Below are 19,294 nucleotides of genomic sequence, written 5' to 3'. Positions count from 1 at the left end.
CCCAAGAGCTATCACATTGTAGGAGAAGGCTGATTGGATCAGCATTTCTCTCCTGTTGCTGCTGCTCCTCCACACTGAAACCTCTCCAGTCTTTCCCTGGGGACTGGAAAACAATAAATAGCAGCAAGGCTCCCAGATGAACCATTCTACTACCAAAGAGGGATGAGAAGTAGTGCAAAGTCACTGAACATGCACAAAAGCTTTATTTGGCCTGACATCTGTAGGATTTCCTAGTAAATCTTGTGCACTCTGCGGCTACGTCAACTGCTTTTGCGCAAAATCTTGCCACCTGTCTACGCTGGCCGTCAGTACTTGCGTAAGAACACTGATGTTCTAATGTATAAAATCAGTGCTTCTTGCGCAAATATTCTGACACTCCTGCTCAAGGATAAGTCCTCTTGCGCAACTGTTCTTGAGCAAGAGGCCAGTGTAGACAGGCAACATTAATTTCTTGTGCAAGAAAGCCCGATGTTTAAAATGGCCATCGGAGCTTTCTTGCGCAAGAGAGCATCTACACTGGCACGGATGCTCTTGCACAAAAGCACATCTTTTGCACAAAGGCACATGCCAGTGTAGACCCTCTCTTACTTAAATACTGTAACGCAAAAACTTTTGCGTTAAAGAGTATTTGCGCAAAATCTTGCCAATATAGACGTAGCCTGCAGGTTTAGGAAGCCACACAGCCTGTCCATTCTCCTTATGGGACTAATCCTGCAAAGTGTCCCACCAACTTTAATTCCCACCAACTTTAATTGCATCTTGCAGGATTAGGCCCTGGGTAGACAGAGATGTTGCAAAGTCCCTCTTCTTTCCAATCCACTATGAGGGGAAGGCAGTTCCAGAAAATGAGTTTTTTGGGCTGTTTCTTAGTGTTCTCGGCACTGTTCCCTCCAACTTTTTATGCAATTTTGAACACAGAGTGTGGTAGGGGTGACACTGATGGATTGGGCTGCAAGAGGGAGCTCAGGGCTATGGCAGAGGGCTGGGGTTCAGAATGAGGGCTCTGGCTGTTGGTGAGGGCCTTGGGTTGGAGCTGGGATTAAGGGGTTCAGGGCGCAGGCTCCGCAATTTGCATACCTTTTTGATAGTTTTTTCAGAAGAGGTTTTTGTGAATTTTGGCCCATCTACACTGGACCAAATTTCAGAAAATCCTCCTCTTTCAGAAGAGCCCTTCTTCCTCGTGGAAGGAGGAAGACAGGGCTTCCTAAAGAGCACGTCTGCTCTTCTGCAAAAAAAAAAAAAAAAAAAAGTAGTGGAAGTGCAGATGTGTTCCCTGGACACGGCGGAGTTTTTCTGGGATACCAGAGGTATCCAGAGGTATCCCAGAAAAAACCCATAGTCTAAATGTAGCCTCACTGTGACAGCTGGGGCCAGGTGAGTAGTGCCTTTTAGTAGCTTCTGCAGATCCAGCAGGCACAGCTGTGGGAGGTGTGTCTGTCCCCCAGTTTGGGCAGGTCCAGGTGAGGTTGCATTGGTGCTGTGTTTCCCAGCAGTGGCAGCTTTGGGACAGCTCCAGGGAGCGTGCAACGGTCGGGGGAGAAGCACACTGCACCAGCCCCTCTACAGGGTTTGTTAGGCAGTGGCCACTCAGTTTGGAGGGAACTTAGGGCTGAGAGGGCAGGATATGGGCCTGATGGTGTTAGTTGCAGACAGCATTATTGTCTTCATTACCTTACAGAAATGCCTACCACCAGATATTGATTGTTACCATTAGAAATAAACATCATGGTACTTAAGACAAGTGGATATTACCTATATGTATGACAGGCAAGAATGATCTGGTGATTGGTAAACAAGAGGAGTTGTGGTGAATGCAACAGTAATTGCCTTTGTTTAAATGTCAGAGATTTTTCAGCCTCTGAGCTACTGCTGTTTGATTTAAACTGTACCTTAAAGTGCAGTTTTCTTCTCAAGTCTTTAGTAATTTTGTTAAACAGCAGATTCAGGCAGGATGTCTATTTCTTATGGGATTTTAAACAAACAAACAAACAAACAAACGGATATTTTTAACTGGATTAGTTTCCTATATTTTGGCTTTCTAGTTTGCACTATGTTCCTCTTATGATTTGGTATTGGGTTTAGTGAGTCTCCTTTAAAAGGTATAATCTGTCAGCAGAAGATGGCTGTCCTAATGTGTTTCCTGTGTCTGCTTTGGGAAGTGATCAGAGAGAGAGCGGAGTTTGGCATTGTGGACCCAATCAAGCTCTCGCTAAATATAAGCAGAGGAGTCCCCACAGCTTAAAAGGTGAGCTGAGTTAGGTCTCTGTGGGTATGTCTACACGGCACCCTAAACTCAGAATAAGATATGCAATTTGTGCTATGCAAATTCCATATCTTATTTCAAATCTATTTTGAAATAGCTTATTTTGAAATTTGGCGCATCTACACAGCACCAAATTTTGAAATAATGTACTATTTCGAGATACCCCTTAACCCCTGTGGAACAAGAGTTACTGGGATGCCGAAATAGCACGCCCGCTATTTCAAAAAATATTTTGAAATAATGGGCAGCTTGTGTAGACATGGGGTAGCTATTTCGGGATACCTCTGGTATAAACATCATGGTATCCTGAAATAGCCGTGCAGTGTAGACATACCCTGAAAGTAGAGCCTATGGATTTCAAGGTGAGCTGAATTAGGTCCTCTGTCATTTGTGAGCAGGAGAGACATTACTCTAAGGCTGTGTCTACACTGGCCACTTATTCCGGAAAATCAGCTGCTTTTCCGGAATAACTTGCCAGCTGTCTACACTGGCCCCTTGAATTTCTGGAAAAGCACTGACGATCTACTGTAAGAAATCAGCCGCTTTTCCAGAAATACTATGCTGCTCCCGTTCGGGCAAAAGTCCTTTTTCCGGAAAACTGTTCCGGAAAAGGGCCAGTGTAGACAGCACAGTAGTGATTTCTGCAAAAAAGCCCCAATCGCAAAAATGACGATCGGGGCCTTTTTGCGGAAAAGCGTGTCTAGATTGGCCACGGACACTTTTCCGGAAAAGTGCTTTTCCAGAAAAGCATCCTGCCAATGTAGACGTGCTTTTTCTGGAAATACTTATAATGGAAAACTGTTCCGTTTTAAGCATTTCCGGAAAAGGGTGCCAGTGTAGACGTAGCCTAAGTGAATGTAACATCAAGGGTTAGGCTAAGCAGTGACTAAAATAAATGTAGGGAAGAAAAGTAAATGCAGTCTGGGCATATCAGTCTGGGTCTGGCATACCCAGCTGGATTCTTGTTTTCAAATGGGTTGATTCACAGGTGAAAAACAAGTCTGCCCCTGAAAAAAAACCCTATTTTAAAGGGAAAAACTTAAGTTTTGGAATTTCTCTCAGGACCATGAAAAAACGTTGGAACTACATTTTCATTTACCAGCCCTCCTAGTTTTTGCTACTTAAAAAGTGTCAGTAATAATTCGAGATGCATCTATTTTAACCTCACAAAATGGACACAATTTCCAAACTTTCAACCGGCTTTAATGAGAATTGATCCCTACTCTGAGCCCAGATAAAGATCACAATCAACTTTATCTGAGGGGGAATTCACCAGCAGATACATCTGCTGCACACCTACTTATTAGCATTTTCTGACAAAAAGTCAAAAGTCTGTTATAAGTTTGAGTTTCACTTTTCTAGTAGGAAGGAAACCTGACTCTGGGCAAACGGTCTCACTACTAAGAGATGTACAGTGCTCTGCCTGAATTATACCACTGTGCACCGATTAGATAGCTCCGCCTGCTTTGTCCTGTATAGCTCTTTGAACTTAACATTAGGACCAGATCGTACAAACACAAACCCTAAATGATTTTTGAACTAGCATCAAGCTGAGACAGGGCTCATGGGTTTCTATATATATGTACAGCACCAACCAATGGGATCCTGATGCTGACTAAGGCTTATGGGTACTACTGCTATATAACATTTTAATAAAAATGACTTCAGTGTTGTATGAATGGTATACAGTTTGCAGGTCCCTGAAAACGGATTGGGATTCTCTTCTCAAATCATGGGCATTTGCTTGTACAAGATCTTTTAGTTAGTAGCTTTTTTGCTATATTTTCCAAAGCTAAACTGAGAATGACTTTTCACCTTTAATAGCTAACAGGTTTAAAACAAACAAAAGGAAGTTTTTCTTCACACATTGCATGGTTGACCTGTGGAACTCCTTGCCAGAGGAGGTTGTGAAGACCAGGACTTTAACAAGGTTCAAGAAAGAACTAAATACATTCATGGATGTTAGGTACATCAATGTCTGTGAGCCAGGATGGGTAGGAATGGTGTCCCTAACCTCTGTCAGAGGCTGGGAATGGGTGACAGGAGAGGGATTGCTTGAAGATTCCCTGTTCTGTTCACTCCCTCTGGGGCATCTGGCATTTGCCACTCTTGGAAGACAGGTTACTGGGCTAGATGGACCTTTGGTCTGATCCAATACGGCCATTCTTATGTTCAACTCAGTTTTGGTTTTGGTTTAAAAATATAGTAAAAAGAAATGTATAATTATTTGCAGCTTGAGAAAAATGAGGCCATTTTGAACAAGATTGTGCTTCTGTTACCAGCAGAGCATTTTCCCCCATATGAAGTCTAGCCCAAAAAGCACTGCCCCAGGCCCACAAGAATGTGTTTTCATGCAACAAAGATCATTCATCTTATGTCTTGAATCTGCAACCAGCTCTGCTGCAGGGGTGCAACCCTATGGACCTAGATGTGGTGTTGGGTTGATCACATGTAAAGAAATATATGATGAAGATTAAAGAAGAATCTAGAGAAAATACCATTTTTAATCCTGATTTGCTCTCACATACTGTGTGTCATAGTCTTAAATGCATTAAATACCTATGAGGCATGATTAAATCACTGTCAATGCCAAAGTCATTTAAACAATGTACTCCTCCTGTCCAATGGCTGATTTCTTGTCACAATTCATTTCTTAGGTGCTCCAGAGTCACCCGGTGATCAGGTGTTAGTTGTCATGCCATTTTCCACTCATATAGCTGGGAGAAAATGCTTTCCTTGTTATGATTTTGAGAATAGTATGTGCACCTGGGCATGGATCAGCTTTTTAGAATATTTTCACAATGTACATGTTAATATCAACTTGCTTTGAACTATATGGTTATGTGGAATTTAATGTTTCCTGTGGAAGGACAATGAATCTTTCCTGCAATGGCTTACCTCCTAGTTATGATAATGAAGCTGCTTCCTACATTCCCTCTCATACTAAGTTCATTTAGTCCTCTGGCTAAATTAAGACCCTTCCAGCATAAGGACAATTCAACCACTAGCTAGAAGCCCCCCTTAAAGAGTTCTTTAGCTCTGTTCTCCTATCTCAAGTATTACACAGATGCCCAATCCCTTGATTCCCCTTTCTGGGGTTGGATTGCTCTAGCTTTTTAGTCAGAGCATCACCCCTGGCAGGTGGTACTTTACACAGCCCGTTGTCTGTCCCTTTAGCCCTCTCCTAGGCCCTCTTTCCTACTTTCATCTGGAGAGTCCAAAGAATGGTCTTGTTCCCATTATAAATTAAGGCATCTTACTTGTATCTCTTCCTCCTTTCCCAACATACCTTGTTCTCAGGCCTACAGTATACCCATGATCCCTGGGATTTACAGTCTGCATAATCTTCCCTTTCTAAGATGAAATCAGTAACGGGAGAGCGGGACCAGGCTTCTTAAAGAGCCATCTTGCCATGATACAAACTAAATGAAATTAAATAATATAACTCAGTGTTTTCTATCTTAAATCATGTAATAAATACTTAGTATGTTATACTGATTTTATTTGTTTCTGAGCTACTGTGCATGATTCCCCACTGAAGTTCTTCAGTGAGTTCATGAGATTCTTTCTGACCCTGAGAGATTTGCAGTGACTTCAGTATTACTCCAAATGAATCACACTACCAGGTGAATGTTTTGATCTGAGAGTTTCATTAGCCTAAAACAAACAACATGGGCCTTGGAAGGTAGAGAAGGTGAAGGATATATTTTATTACCTATTATTCTACAATTATGTTTTCTCCCTTCCTTTTAAAGCAGTAATGCTTATTGCCTGTTTTGTAGTTTTGGCATTGCTATTTGCCAGACACTCAAAACCAATCCTATTTTTCCCCTTAAAATAAGTTCAACATAATCATATTAAGCGGAGAACTGAGTTAAAGATATATGTCCAGGTGCTAAGCTGGCATAACTCCATTCACATCACCTGATTTTCTGATTAATTCATTAACCATTCATGTGGGCTACTTCCAATAATCCACTCCATCTTGAATGATTACTTTAAAATATTTACAAATCTTGACAATTACTGCAAGACATTTCATTCAAACATTTGGCTGAAGTTTGAAATGAATTAATTTTTAGCATTTGTTGTCCAGAAACATTTGATTTTTATTTCGTTTCATGGGCTGATTAAATTGCCCAACTAACAGTGAAAACATAAAATGAACAAACCAAAAGGCTGTTCCAACCACATTGCCAATGCACTAAGAGTGAAATTTCATAAACAGAACAAAAGGTTTTTACCCACATAATCTCTATATGCCACCAGAAGGACCAGGACCACATTGGAACATGTGTTTCAGTCCACTTCAGAAAAGCAGGAAATGGAGTGTGTGTCAGCAGAAATCACATTTGAGCCTCTTACACAGATTGATCACTGAGGCCAGAAGTGTTCTAAAGATATTTAAAATAGCCTCCTTCTGTAGACTAGTTCTGTTATCTAAGGCAGAAGGCCTGAGTTTGGATCACTGAACAGTTTCCATGGCAGTATTTCAAAAAAAGTTTGCCAGGTGATAACTGTGTTTATTGAAGTGGAACAAAATGAGTCTTAGGCTTTGGATTCATACAGTATATGCTAAATGCCTTGTTTAACCTGACGTGAGATAATTAATTAGCAGATTTTAAATTACCACATTTTCTCATAAATCCTTGGAACCCACATCTAGAGATAGCAGTACTTCCTCCTAGGAAGATGCATAGATTTCACTTAGTCTATACCTGAAATTTGCTTCTAGTGGAGAAGGCATTACAGAGTCCATGTGACTGTCACAGGCGATTAACATTAGCTCGCCCACCCTGCATGGTTAGACATGAGAAACACTTCATCACTTTGCTAATTCATTTGGAAGGAGGAGAATAGCCTGAAGTGGATTTCTGTTCCCTCTGCATTGGGCTCTGTCTCTAAGTACAAGAAGACATGCTGTATCCAGATGCACTTCCTGTAACATGCTTAATATATTTGAATCCATAACTTTGGGTACTTTAGTTAAGGCCTTGACTCATAGAAGTCAAACTATAGACAAGAAAGCAACTGCTCATTAGCCCTTCTGACCTGCTATATCAGCTAGTGAAGGACAGTGTTCTGAGAAGCTGTGAAGCAGGTAACAACTCCAAAATGAAGTCATCCTTGCTCATCCCTGCTCATGATCTCATTCTCCAGGCACAATTATAGCTTTTGTTTACATGGTGCTGCTCCCAGCAATGTCATTTCTGAAGGTAGAAGTGAGCCATTACATTTGTTCTCCTTTACTTTAGTTGCAGATTGATATTAAACTTTGCCCCCAAAAGGCCAAGTTCTCCTCTGGCAAGCACAGAAATATTAATAACCCTACTGAAGTCAGTGGATTTACACTGATGTAAAACTGGTATGAAAGCAGAATCAGGCTCAGTGGCTATGTGAAGCACATGGCTGGGCTTGATCCTGCTCTTTTTGTCTACATCTACACTACAATGCTATTTTGGGATGCTGGAGTATGCCAAAATAGCTATCCAATGTCTTATCAGCAAGCTATTTTGGGTTTGCTATTTCAACGTCCCTATAAACCTCTTTCCACGAGGATTAAGGGACATTTCAGAATAGTGGGTTATTTCAAAATTTGGCGCTGTGTAGATACTGCATCATATTCTTTAGTCTGTGTGGGAATTGATCTGAAAATCATTTGGCTCTTAACATTTGTTGACACTGGTACTCTTAGTGCAAAGTGATTCCTTGGGTTTCTCAGAAACCCAAGGAACCCGTTTGGACATATCAATCTACTATCTAAGGAAGTTCAAGAGACTAGCTTATGGACCAGTAGCCATAAGGAGAGCCCATCCGTCTGCTGAAGATTGCATCCCAGGTAAAGTTTAACTTGAGGACCAGAAAGCATTAATGCTCACAAATGTATTTGATCTTCAGGAGTCCTGAACTTCTCCAACAAAGGCAGCATTTAGATTAATTTAATAGGGGCATGTCAGTTCAGGACTGGTCATACTGATCATCCAAACCAAGTGGAACGAGAGGGTATTGGCTATTAAAGGACATCCTCTGCAAATTTTATTTCCATCTGATGTGCATGTGTGAGAGCCAGAGTGAGCTGATAACTGGGGATCTGGCTTCACACCCATGGGGTCAAAATGAGAGAACAGTATGAATATCTGGGTAATTAATACATTAGGAAAGATGCATTTGGGGAGACCTGTGGCTGGAAGGGAAGTTAGTACCAACATGCAAAGCATAATGAGGCTAGTGAGAACTGGTGAGGCTATAAGCTCTGGGCAGGCTACTGCAGCCAGGGAACAGACTCATAGCTGCACCAGGCAAAGAACCTGAAGTTCTGGGGCAGGTGATGATATAATTCTTTCCTGTTCTGGGTGGACCCCAAAATGTCACAAACAGAGTCTCAACTGGAGTAATGTGGGGTAGCTCCATTGCCTTCAATGCAGAGATGTTGATTAATACTAACCGAAGAGCTGGTCCATCACAGATAAATTCTGCTTGCCTACTGGCAACTTTATTAAGTGCATTTAATGTTCAGGAAGCCTAAACATGGGGTGGAGATTAATGATTTTATGGGGATGATCATGTGAAATGCCACAATTAGAAGGCACACGATAAGGTCAGTTAGGCTACATCTACACTGCAATGCTATTTTGGGATACTGGATGTATCCTGAATTAGCTATTCTGCGTCTTTTGAGTGCGTCCGCTATTTCAAATTATAACAGGCTTGCTATTCTGCCCCTGTAAACCTCATTCTACAAGGGAGTTTCGGAATAGCACTTCATTTCAAAATAAGTGCTGTATAGACTGCCAAATTCAAAATAAGCTATTTTGAAATAACATTGAAATAAGTTACGCAATATGCATAGCTCAAATTATGTATCTTATTTTGACCTATGGTATAGTGTAGACACACCCTTAGATAAAGGCAGATGGATGAGGGTAGGGGAAGGACAATGTGGATCATGGACCCTAGGTTTGTGCTACCAGCTTCTATCTAGGGGTTATTTCCTTTTCCCACCACAGCAAGAGCAGGATTGTGGTGGGTGTGGCCGGTACTAGCTCTGCAGAGTCACTTCTTTCTTGTGCTCCCCCCTCCCATATTTGAGTCATACCTGTCTCTTCATGTGTACTCATCTGTAATGTAATGGGGGTGCTGTCTGCTCTGTAACCTGGGGCTCCCCTGAGCTGTGATGTGTGACTCCCACTGACTCACCGACATGTGTATTAGCCTAGACACCTAGGCCCAGCCTGATCAGATAACAAGGCTCTTCCCAGGGGGAAAGACAAAGGGAGGGAGGCGCAGACGAACACCTGGCTGGGGGGCAGGGTCTGGGAGCGAGGCAGTCTTGGGCTGGAACCATGAAGGAGACAGAAACCAGCGCATGCCTGCCCCGGGGCCAAACCCCCTACAGGGAAGCCCTGCGCGCGCGCCTGCCCAGGGGCCCGACTCCCCCCCCGCACAGGGAAGCCCCGCATGCGCCTGCCCTGGGGCCAACTCCCCCCTCCACGCAGGGAAGCTCCGTGCGTGCTCACCTGCCCTGGGGCCACCACCCCCCCCCCCCCGCCTCCCTGTGCAGGAAAGCCTCGCCTGCCCAGGGAGCCAACCCCCCCACCCACGCAGGGAAGCCCTGTGGGCGCTTGTCCCGGCGCCAACCCCCTCCCCGCGCCGGGAAGCCCCGGGGCCAAACCCCAGCGCGCCGGAAGCCGACACTACCTCCGTCTTCTCTGGAGGTAAGTAGTGGGGCTTCTGGGGGGTGGGAGGGAAATGGGGGCAGGGCTTACAGGACGCCTCGTGAGCGACTGGTCGAGGCCTCGAGATTGACCAGTAGCTCGCGAGCGACCGGTTGGTGACCACGGCTTTAGAGAGACCCAGATAGGTTCAGAGGACTGGGTGGATTGTAGCAGTTGGCAGGTAGGTGCCAATGGGGTAAGCAAGTGGATCTCAGTTTCTCAGAAGGTCAGTTTCTCAGCAAGTGGATCTCAGAAGGTCAGAATGCCAGGGAATGTCTACTCTTTGCAGCTTTTACTGACACAGCTGCGTAGACACAGCTCTGTTGCTAAAAGCTGGCATGTGTGAATGCTTTTTGTTGGCACAAGTGAAATACTTCCACTCTTCAATGAGTTTTGCTTTGTTGTCAGGAGAGTGCTCCTGCCAACAAAACAGCATTACCATGTGTACTTGCCACGGGAAAAACATTATAGTTCACGGTGTGTGTGTGTGTGTGTGTGTGTGTGTCTGTGTGTTAAGCACCAATGAACAACACAAGTTTTGTTGTGCAAGTGTAGACATAGCCTGACAGTAGACACAGTAAAGTGTTTGTTGGATCTCCCTAAGAAACTGAGTAGTGCTGTTCAGAATCCTATTAGTTAATGTTCTATTATAGGCAGGGCTGGCTGCCCAGCATTTCCCATTGTAAGACAGTGCAATTAGAGTTTGTCAAACTTTCATCCCGAGGCAGTTATCTAGCAACCCAAATGGTTCATTTTCTTGAAAAATTTCAGCCCAAACGATTCAGCTGTTTCCGAGAGGGTGGCTAGGAAAAACATTGCTATGCCCCTGTCAAAGCGTTCTGAAAACTTGTTTTGTTTTAACATCTCCAGGGGCCACTCTTTGCAGCAGGGACTTGAACAGGACTTTCCTTGCAATTTCATCTCAGACTGTTGTGGACTCTGCTGGCTCTGCATCCAAACACCTGAACTGAGAACAGAATGTGAATAGGGGGAGCGGCTCAATTCAAATAAAGAGTCCGATTGGAGGGAGAAGAGGAGATTGGGACTGACTCAGGAAGGAGACTGGGATGAGAAACCTGAGGCATGCAGACTAGAATGGCAAAGATGATGGGCCTGGGACAGGGATCCAGGACACAGATAAAGACAATCTGGAAGGGAGTGGGGGGAAGAAGAGTCAGTGCCCATTAGAGAACATCTCCCTCCAGGGTCTGGAATGGAACCCAGAGTCTCACCATTCCTCTTCAGCCAGCAAATAACTGTGAAACCCACTAGCAAAGCTGCAGGTCCATCTAGAGGATGCCAACCTACTGTTGCTATTGGTTACACCGTTACCATAAGTAGCAGAGGTCTGTATGGTGGATCTAAAGGTTCCAGCCCTGCTGCTGATCCCAAGAGGAGCTGGTATGGTGACTTGTGGTAGAATTTATTTTTTCAGTTTTCTTAAAAAAATCCTCTAGAAAATTAGGCTTAAAGCAACATTAAAGATTAAGACTAAAGAGCCAGGTATTCAAAGTTAGGAAATGCCAAAATCAGGGCTGGTGGCAAACTTGGCCAGGCCCTGGGCAATGTGCGAGGAGCTCAATTCTGGGACACTCAGCAGGGGCTAAGGAAAGCCAGCTCTCAGCATTACACACACTGTACTGCACCTCCCACAGCCAGCCCTCAGTGCTTCCTGGAGCATGCCATGCAAGGTTCTGCTTGCAATTTAAAGGGACCAAAGCCCTGGAACCTTTTAATTTGTTGGGCCCTGGGACAACTAGATCCTTTGCCCCCCACATTGGGGGGCCTGGCCAGAATTAAGTCTACCTGGGCAACCTTATTTCAGCCTCCTTGTGAGTATGAGATTGTCTTTAATTACATGATCATTATTCCCCTTTGTCCCCCAACACACATACTGGACCCCTGCCTTCTTCAGAGCCCAGGATGGACCTGCCCTGGGATGAGAATCATGGTTGTATAGTGAATAATTCTGTTGTCAATAGGACTCTTGCCTTCTATGTTGAAGTGGAAGGTGCAGTGACTGCGGCAGGGACTGCAGGAAGATGAAGGATGGCCTCATTAGGTTCTAGCTCTGCCTCAGACTGTGTGATGCTGGGCAAGTCACTTCAACCAAACTTTTCACAAATGGTGACTAGATAGGTGTTTCTCATTCTCTGGGGCTATGTCTACACTACAAGGTTTTTGCACAAAAATGGCTGTTTTTGAGCAAAAACCGGTGGAGCATCCACACCCCAAGCACGTTTTTGTGCGCAAAAAAAAAAATACAGTACATTGACAGGACGGAGAGCTTTTGCTGGTAGAATTATTCCTCTCCTCGCGAGGAATAACTTCTTTTTGTGCTACAGCTCTTGCGCAAAAAGGCATGGATTTCTTGCGCAAAAAGAGCCTATCAGAAAAAGCACAGGTGCTCTGATGGCCATTCTGTAAATGGCAATCAGAGCTTTCTTGTGCAAGTGGGTCTATGCAGTGTGGATGCTTTCTTGCACAAAAGTGATGTACTTTTTTGGTGTGGATGTGCTTTTGTGCAAGAAGTTTTTGCGGAAGATCTCTTCTGCAAAAAGCTTCTTGCACAAAACCCCTTCAGAGTAGACAAAGCCTGGGGGCCTGACTTGAGATAGTGGGGTCTGATTTGAACAAGAGCAGTCTACTTACAGACAAATTGAGACAAGAGGAGCAAAGTTTGCATGTAAATTAAGTGCTATATAATGGTAATTTCTCTGAGAGAGAAAAAAAGGTCAGGTCCTGCACACTAAAAAAGTCAATTCCTTTGACCTCTGTGCTTCAGTTCCCTATCTGTGAAGTGGGAGACAGCTACCCCCTCCTCTCACTGGGACACTGGTTGTGAAGCATTCTGACACTGTGGTAATGAAGAAAACAGAAAAGCCCCAGGGGGAGATTAATAATTCTGTCAGAGCAGGGTTTGAATAGCATTCTGTAAACAAGGCCTGGAACCACTGAAAAATTGCTAGAACAAGTCTTGAATAATTTTTTGTGATGAGAACATGATAGACACTGGCTCCATGGGAACTCAAGGGTTGGAGCACTCACAGGAAAAAAAAATAGTGGGTGTTCAGCACCACCAGTCAAAGTCGTTCAGAGGTGCTGCTACTTATCTGCTGTTTGGCAGTGTCCTGATGAGCTAGCAGGGAGAGGCTTGGGGGTAGCTAGACAGCAGTGAGCAGGGAGTGGGCAGGGGAGGAGGATAGAGCAGAGGTAGGAAAAGGCGGAGTGAGGGCAGGGCCTTGGTGGGGACAAGGGTGGAGTATCCCTAGGGAAAGCGAGAATTTGGTGCCCGTGATGAACATTCTTTTAGGCTACGTCTACACTATGAGTTTTTGAGGCAGAAAATATGCTAATGAGGGTCTCCTTAGCATAAGTCGTGATCTCATTTGCATATCTCTGCCGATCTGCTTTTTCGCTAGGAGTTTTTTGCACAAAAACAAGCCTTGTGGACATTTCCTTTTTGCGCAAAACCCCCTTTTTGCGCAAGTTCCTTATGCTTCAAAGAAGGAGGTATACCAATCTTGCACAAAAAGGGTTTTTTGTTCAAAAAAGAAATGTTCACACTGCTTGTTTTTGCGCAAAAACTCCTAGTGAAAAAATGGATTGGCAGAAAATATGCAAATGACATTGCCACTTATGCTAATGAGTCTCTCATTAGAATATTTTCTGCTGCAAAAACTTGTTGTGTAGATGAAGCATCAGGCATTAAATGCAGCAGCTATGTGGTGGGAAAAATCCCACTACATGGTCACATGATCATAAGGCCTATGCACAAGAGTAATGAATTATGATTACCAGGGCTCGACAAATAATGCAATGTACTCACCTGTGGCGAGTAGATTGCAATCTGGAAGAGCCGGGTTCGGGCGATCTGCGCATACTGGACAGCGCGGCTGGCGAGTAGGGCTCGCCACGGTTCGACGAGCCCTGATGATTACACAGGCAACCTTGCGTTTATTACATAAATAACCTAGATGGGATGAAGTAGGACAAAAGGCTTGTGGGATCATGTGGGACTCTGTCATACCACTTAAGGTAACTGTTCATAGAATCATAGAACCATAGAGCTGGAAGAGACCTCAGAAGGTCATCAAGTCCAGCTCCGTGCTCTAGGCAGGACGAATACCAACTAAATAAACCCAGCCAGGGCTTTGTCAAGCCGAGACTTAAAAACCTCTATGGATGGAGACTCCACTACTTCCCTAGGTAACCCATTCCAGTGCTTCCCCACTCTCCTAGTGAAATAGTTTTTCCTAATATCCAACCTACACCTCTTCCACCGAAACTTAAGACCATTGTTCCTTGTTCTGCCATCCGTCACCACTGTGAACAGCCTTTCTCCATCCTCTTTGTAACCTCCCTTCAGGAAGTTGAAGGCTGCTATCAAATCCCCCCTCACTCTTCGCTTCTGCAGACTGAACTGTTGCTTTGGAGAGGATCCATGGATATCAGCAAAGATGATTTCAAGTCTGGAGAATTTTTGTGATGAAACACAAAGGGAGGTGGGCAGAGGACAAAGGCGGTGCTCTGGTGAACTAATGGAAGTGTTCAGTGTTCTCAGAAAGACTAAGATGACAGAGACTGCTTCCCTACCTGAAGGAATGAAATGTGTGTATGTGAGGGGAAACAAACTCCATAAGGTGTGAGGAGCAGAGCTGAGGTGTCTAACACACGGCATAACCAGTCTGTATAGAATAGGGTACTACAACAAAAGATATAAAAACACCAAGCTGCGTAAAAATTATGAGCAGAGAAGGGTAAGCATGCTGAGTTAAACACCCTTATTCTGTCACTAAAGTTAAGGGATAAGAATATTCCTGCAGTGGCCTCAGCAGTTATAGAGTATTTATTATATAGCACCGGCATTAGCAGGAGGTAATAGGGAAATCTGGAATATAGGCAAGTCCTTTCACTATTTACACCCTGTGCCAATCAAGTGGTTTATAGGGCTCTCACCTACGTGGTTAAATGTCTTTTGTACATCGTTCTCAAAGGGCATTGAGCTGTTATGGGACAAGTTGTCTTAGGCCTTCAGTGGCTGCAGGACCAAAATACAGCAGAACCCCATGGAAGCACTACATGGGAAATGCTGGGTGTTGTGTGGTTCAGCGTGACTTTAGATCCAAAGGAAACCAGGCCACACCAGAGAGACTTAACCACTTGCTTATTTATTGCAAATCCTTTAAGTTTTGCAAGCCTTACGAGCAGTTAATATGTTTTTAAGCATGTCTTCTGCAAATGTCAAAAGCCAATATTATGAAACAAAGCAATGCAGTAACTATGAATAGAGAGCAAGATGCAACACATGCTTCAGACATAGTTCTTACTGCAAGTCAGTTACTACAACATTAAACTGAGTTCACTTACAATTCACCCGTTTTCCCCTACAGTGGTCAAGGCAGGAGGTTTGTGGTCTCTTTGACTCCCACACTTAGAGACGCCTCATGCTGCGTGGCCGGATGAAGGGTCTTTGCTTCTAGTTACAATGAGCAGGATCTGTGGGTCTATCCTACTTTCCAACTATATTTTTACAAAAGCCCATTTTTATAACAAAGCGAGTCTTGGTTGTTCACCCCAACTATAAGTGATTCCCTATTCTATAAATCATGACTATGCTGGCCTCTTTTACTTTATCTTATTTGTCCAGACCCTAGCATACGCAATTATCCCAAGTTGTTTACCTATTTTGTGGCTAGCATTTCTGAAATACGCAAGGTGTGTCCATTATTTTGCTCTCTATTCCTGCAAGCCATAGCAAAAATAATTCTGGAAATTTCAGCTATGATTATTATTTATGATAAACACATAGCAGTTTCAGCATTTTGTTAGTTATTTATGCTCAGGCCTTATCCAATAACCGAGGGCAAGAGGTTACATTTTCCACATAAGGTTACATCTACACTACAGGGGTTTTGCGCTAAAACAGCCATTTTTGTGCAAAAACACGTGGAGCGTCCATACCTCAAGTGCACTTTTGCGCGAGGAAATTTACAGTGAATCGACAGAACAGAGGGGTTTTTGTGGTATAGGTATTCCTCTCTCTGTGAGGAATAACTCCTTTTTGCACAAGAGCTCTTGCGCAAAAGGTGTGTGTGGATGGGAAACATTTTTTTGGGCAAAAACAGTCTATCAGAAGAAGCACAGGTACTCTGGTGACCATTCTGTTAATGTCAATTAGAGTTTTCTTGCGAGACAGTGTCCATGCAATCTGGACGGTCTCTTGCACAAAAGCACATTGCTTTTCTGATGCGCTTTTGCAGTGTGGATCTCTTCTGCAAAAAGCTTCTTGTGCAAGAAGCCTGCAATATAGACGTAGCCTAATTGTTTTGCCTAAGGCTCCGCCTGCATGCACATTTGAACCAGGCTTTAGCAGGGCCTAGACTTTACTTCGTCAGACTCATATCCAAGCGTGGTAGGCCGTGAGGACTCCTCCACACAGGGAAACAGAAATTATCAAGTGAGACCCTTCAGCATGTAGCATGCATGGAGCTGGGCTCCGTGGTGGTTTCTTAATAGGAATGTGTTCCCTTGGATTTGCAGGTGCTCTGAACGCTGCTTTTGGCTTGTCTCTTTTTTTCTAGCACAAAGCCTTTCATACAGGCTTTGGGAGGCAAAATTAAGGTTTCAAGATAATGAGTTAAGATTCACTTCCCCCACATCACTGAAGCACAGAGATCAGTAATCTGTGAACTAGTCAAGGTCCCTGCATGGCAGTCTCAGAGCTGAAAAGAGATGCCAGGGGTCTGGATCCCAGCTTCAGCTGCTACAATTACACTACACTTCCCACTTCTGCAACCCCAGCTCTTACAATAAAAAGCAGAAGTAATTAAGTATTCTAGGAGAATCATTTGAAGAGAAGAAATCCCATCATTTGAAGAGAAAAAATCAGCAACTGGGATTAGAGGCAGAGGATATGTCTACACTATAGAGTTTTGTCGGAAAAGAGGCCATTTTTCTGACAAAACTTGAGGAACGTCCACACTGCAATTGCGTTCTTCTGCAAGAAAATGAAAAGAACAGAGGGGTTTTCCTGGCATTGGTAACCCTCCTTCTATGAGGAAGAAGCCTTTGTGGAAGAGGGAATTCTTTCGGAAGAAGAGGAAAGAGGAAAAAGCACAAGTGCCCTGGAGGCCACTCCATTCATAGCAATTACAGCTTACATGTGAGAGAACATCCATTCAGTCTGAACACTCTCTTTCGAAAAAGCAGATCGCTTTTTCGATACACTTTTGCAGTGTGGACTGACAGAGAATTTTAATCTGAGGGTTTGGATGGGGGTCCAAGCCCCTGTCCCAATCAATTTCAGACACCCTTCTTTAGCAACCAGCTTTATTCAGGAATGTATTCCAGGGCAAAAATCTCCAGGATACTCTCAGGAAAGTTTTGCAACTTCCCAAACAAAAGGCAATGTCTTTTGTATTATCATACATGGTAATCACCCCTTTTCCACTGACAACTGACAGTACACACATACACAGGTCATGCTCTCTGCACCAAATCCCCTCCAATCATTACCTACTCCCTCACATTCCCTTCTTTGGCCTTACAACAGGTTCATACCAGTAAAACAGGTTTATGCCAGTTTCACCTATCCCCTTCTAGTTGCATACCTGTGACCAAGCATGTACCTCTTTACAAATACCAGGCTTAACACCAAGGTCACACAGAGGTCATACTGACAACAAAATAATTTTATCCTTAGGATGCTATCTTTCAGAAGAAGTTTTTCTGGAAGATCTCTTCCGAAAAAAGCTTCTTCCAAAAGAAGCCCATAGTTTAGACGTAGCCAGAGGGAAAAATTAACTTGAATCAGAAGAGTTCCAGCCCTTGGATGGAGGCCTTATGCAGAGTTGTCATTTAAAACCTTTGACATGACTCTTTCAGTGTAATTCTGAGATGCATCTGGCAGTGAGCACCCACATCAGACATACACTAGCCATCTACCATTGCATTGTACATGTAACCTCTCATCCCTACCACGGACTTGTTGAAGTTAGTCAGCACTAAGAATATTCCTGGTTTCATGGAATCTAAGAAAACTAGGATCTGGAACTAACATGAAACTTGCAACCCATCACCTAGATCTCTGTGGGCTAGATTCTGATACCTTTACTGAAAAGGAGAAGTACAATCAGCAGAGCTGTTTACCGAATGAAGTACTACTAAGCCTAAGGGTGCGTCTACACTGCACCATTTTTCTGGAATAACGGCCATTATTCTGGAAAAACAATACTAGTGTCCACACTACAACTGTGTTATTTCGAAAGAAAGTTAAAATAACGGATGGCTTTTTCCAATACCGGTAAACCTCATTCCACTAGGTGTGTGTGGACATGGAATAGGGAGTTTTGTCAAAAAAAGAGTCCTCCAGGAAATCTTACAGGTGCTCTGCTGGCCACTTGGTCTACACTCATCAAAACTCTATAGTTTCGGTTCCTCTGCAGCTCTTAAAGGTGCAGACACAGGGGACAGGGCATGTGGCAGGAAGCCAGCTCTCAGAGCCTCCAGCCGCAGCACAGCTCACATTGCCTGATGTCTGGGCACCATGTCCCAGCCACAAGTGCCCCAAGAGCCTCCTGCCTGTCCCAGGGAGCATGCACAGGGCTCCCAGAAACCTTCCAGGGGCCACAAAAAACGTGTGCCATCCTGGTCTGGGGCAGAGATTCTGGTCCTCCTCAAGGCGTGGAGTGACAAGGAGAACCTCCAGGATCTCCATTCCAGATACATGAATGCTGACATATATGGCTGGATGGCCAAGAGCCTGGCCACAAAGAACCACGCCAGGACCCTGGATCAGGTCCAGAGCAAAGTTAAGGAGCTCTGGCAGGCCTATGCCAGGGCGAGGGAGAGCAGCTCACCCTCCAGGGCAGGACGCCACTCCTGACCCTATTTTGAAGACCTGCACCAAGCACATCATGGGGGGCAGTGCAGCCCCTTCGCCACCCCTGGTGATCGACTTGGAGCTGGAGATGCCTGTCGTTGCTCCTCTGGGGGTCCCAGCCTGTGATGATGATGATGAGGACATGGTGAGCCCCGTGACCACACTCACTTTGGAGCCAGTACCCCGTGGCCTGGATGTGTCCCAGGCATCCTCCGAGGCCAGGGAGGGATCATCAGGCGAGTGGTCTTAGTTTTTCACACATACAGGGTGAGGGTGGTGGGTACTGACGGGCTGGGGTGCAATTGTTGCTTGGCCTTCTCGGCCTGGCCATCGCACTCAGTCAGTGCAAGTGGATGTATGTGCAGCACCTGTCTGTGCCACGCAGCCCCAGGAGGCAGCCCCGGAGCACCCCTGGGCTCCTGCTCACCGGCT

General features: G+C 44.4%; 1 protein-coding gene across 1 annotated transcript in view; it reads left to right on the top strand.

Annotated features, from left to right (window-relative positions):
• Positions 1–19,294, top strand: part of TMEM114 (transmembrane protein 114) — a 33,248-nt gene that overhangs the window by 2,624 nt on the left and 11,330 nt on the right. The window lies entirely within an intron of this gene.

The sequence above is a fragment of the Pelodiscus sinensis genome, chromosome 15, assembly GCF_052426305.1.
Source record: "Pelodiscus sinensis isolate ZL-2025 chromosome 15, ASM5242630v1, whole genome shotgun sequence".
Taxonomy (NCBI): Eukaryota; Metazoa; Chordata; order Testudines; family Trionychidae; genus Pelodiscus; species Pelodiscus sinensis.
This window is presented reverse-complemented; position numbering and strand designations above follow the sequence as displayed.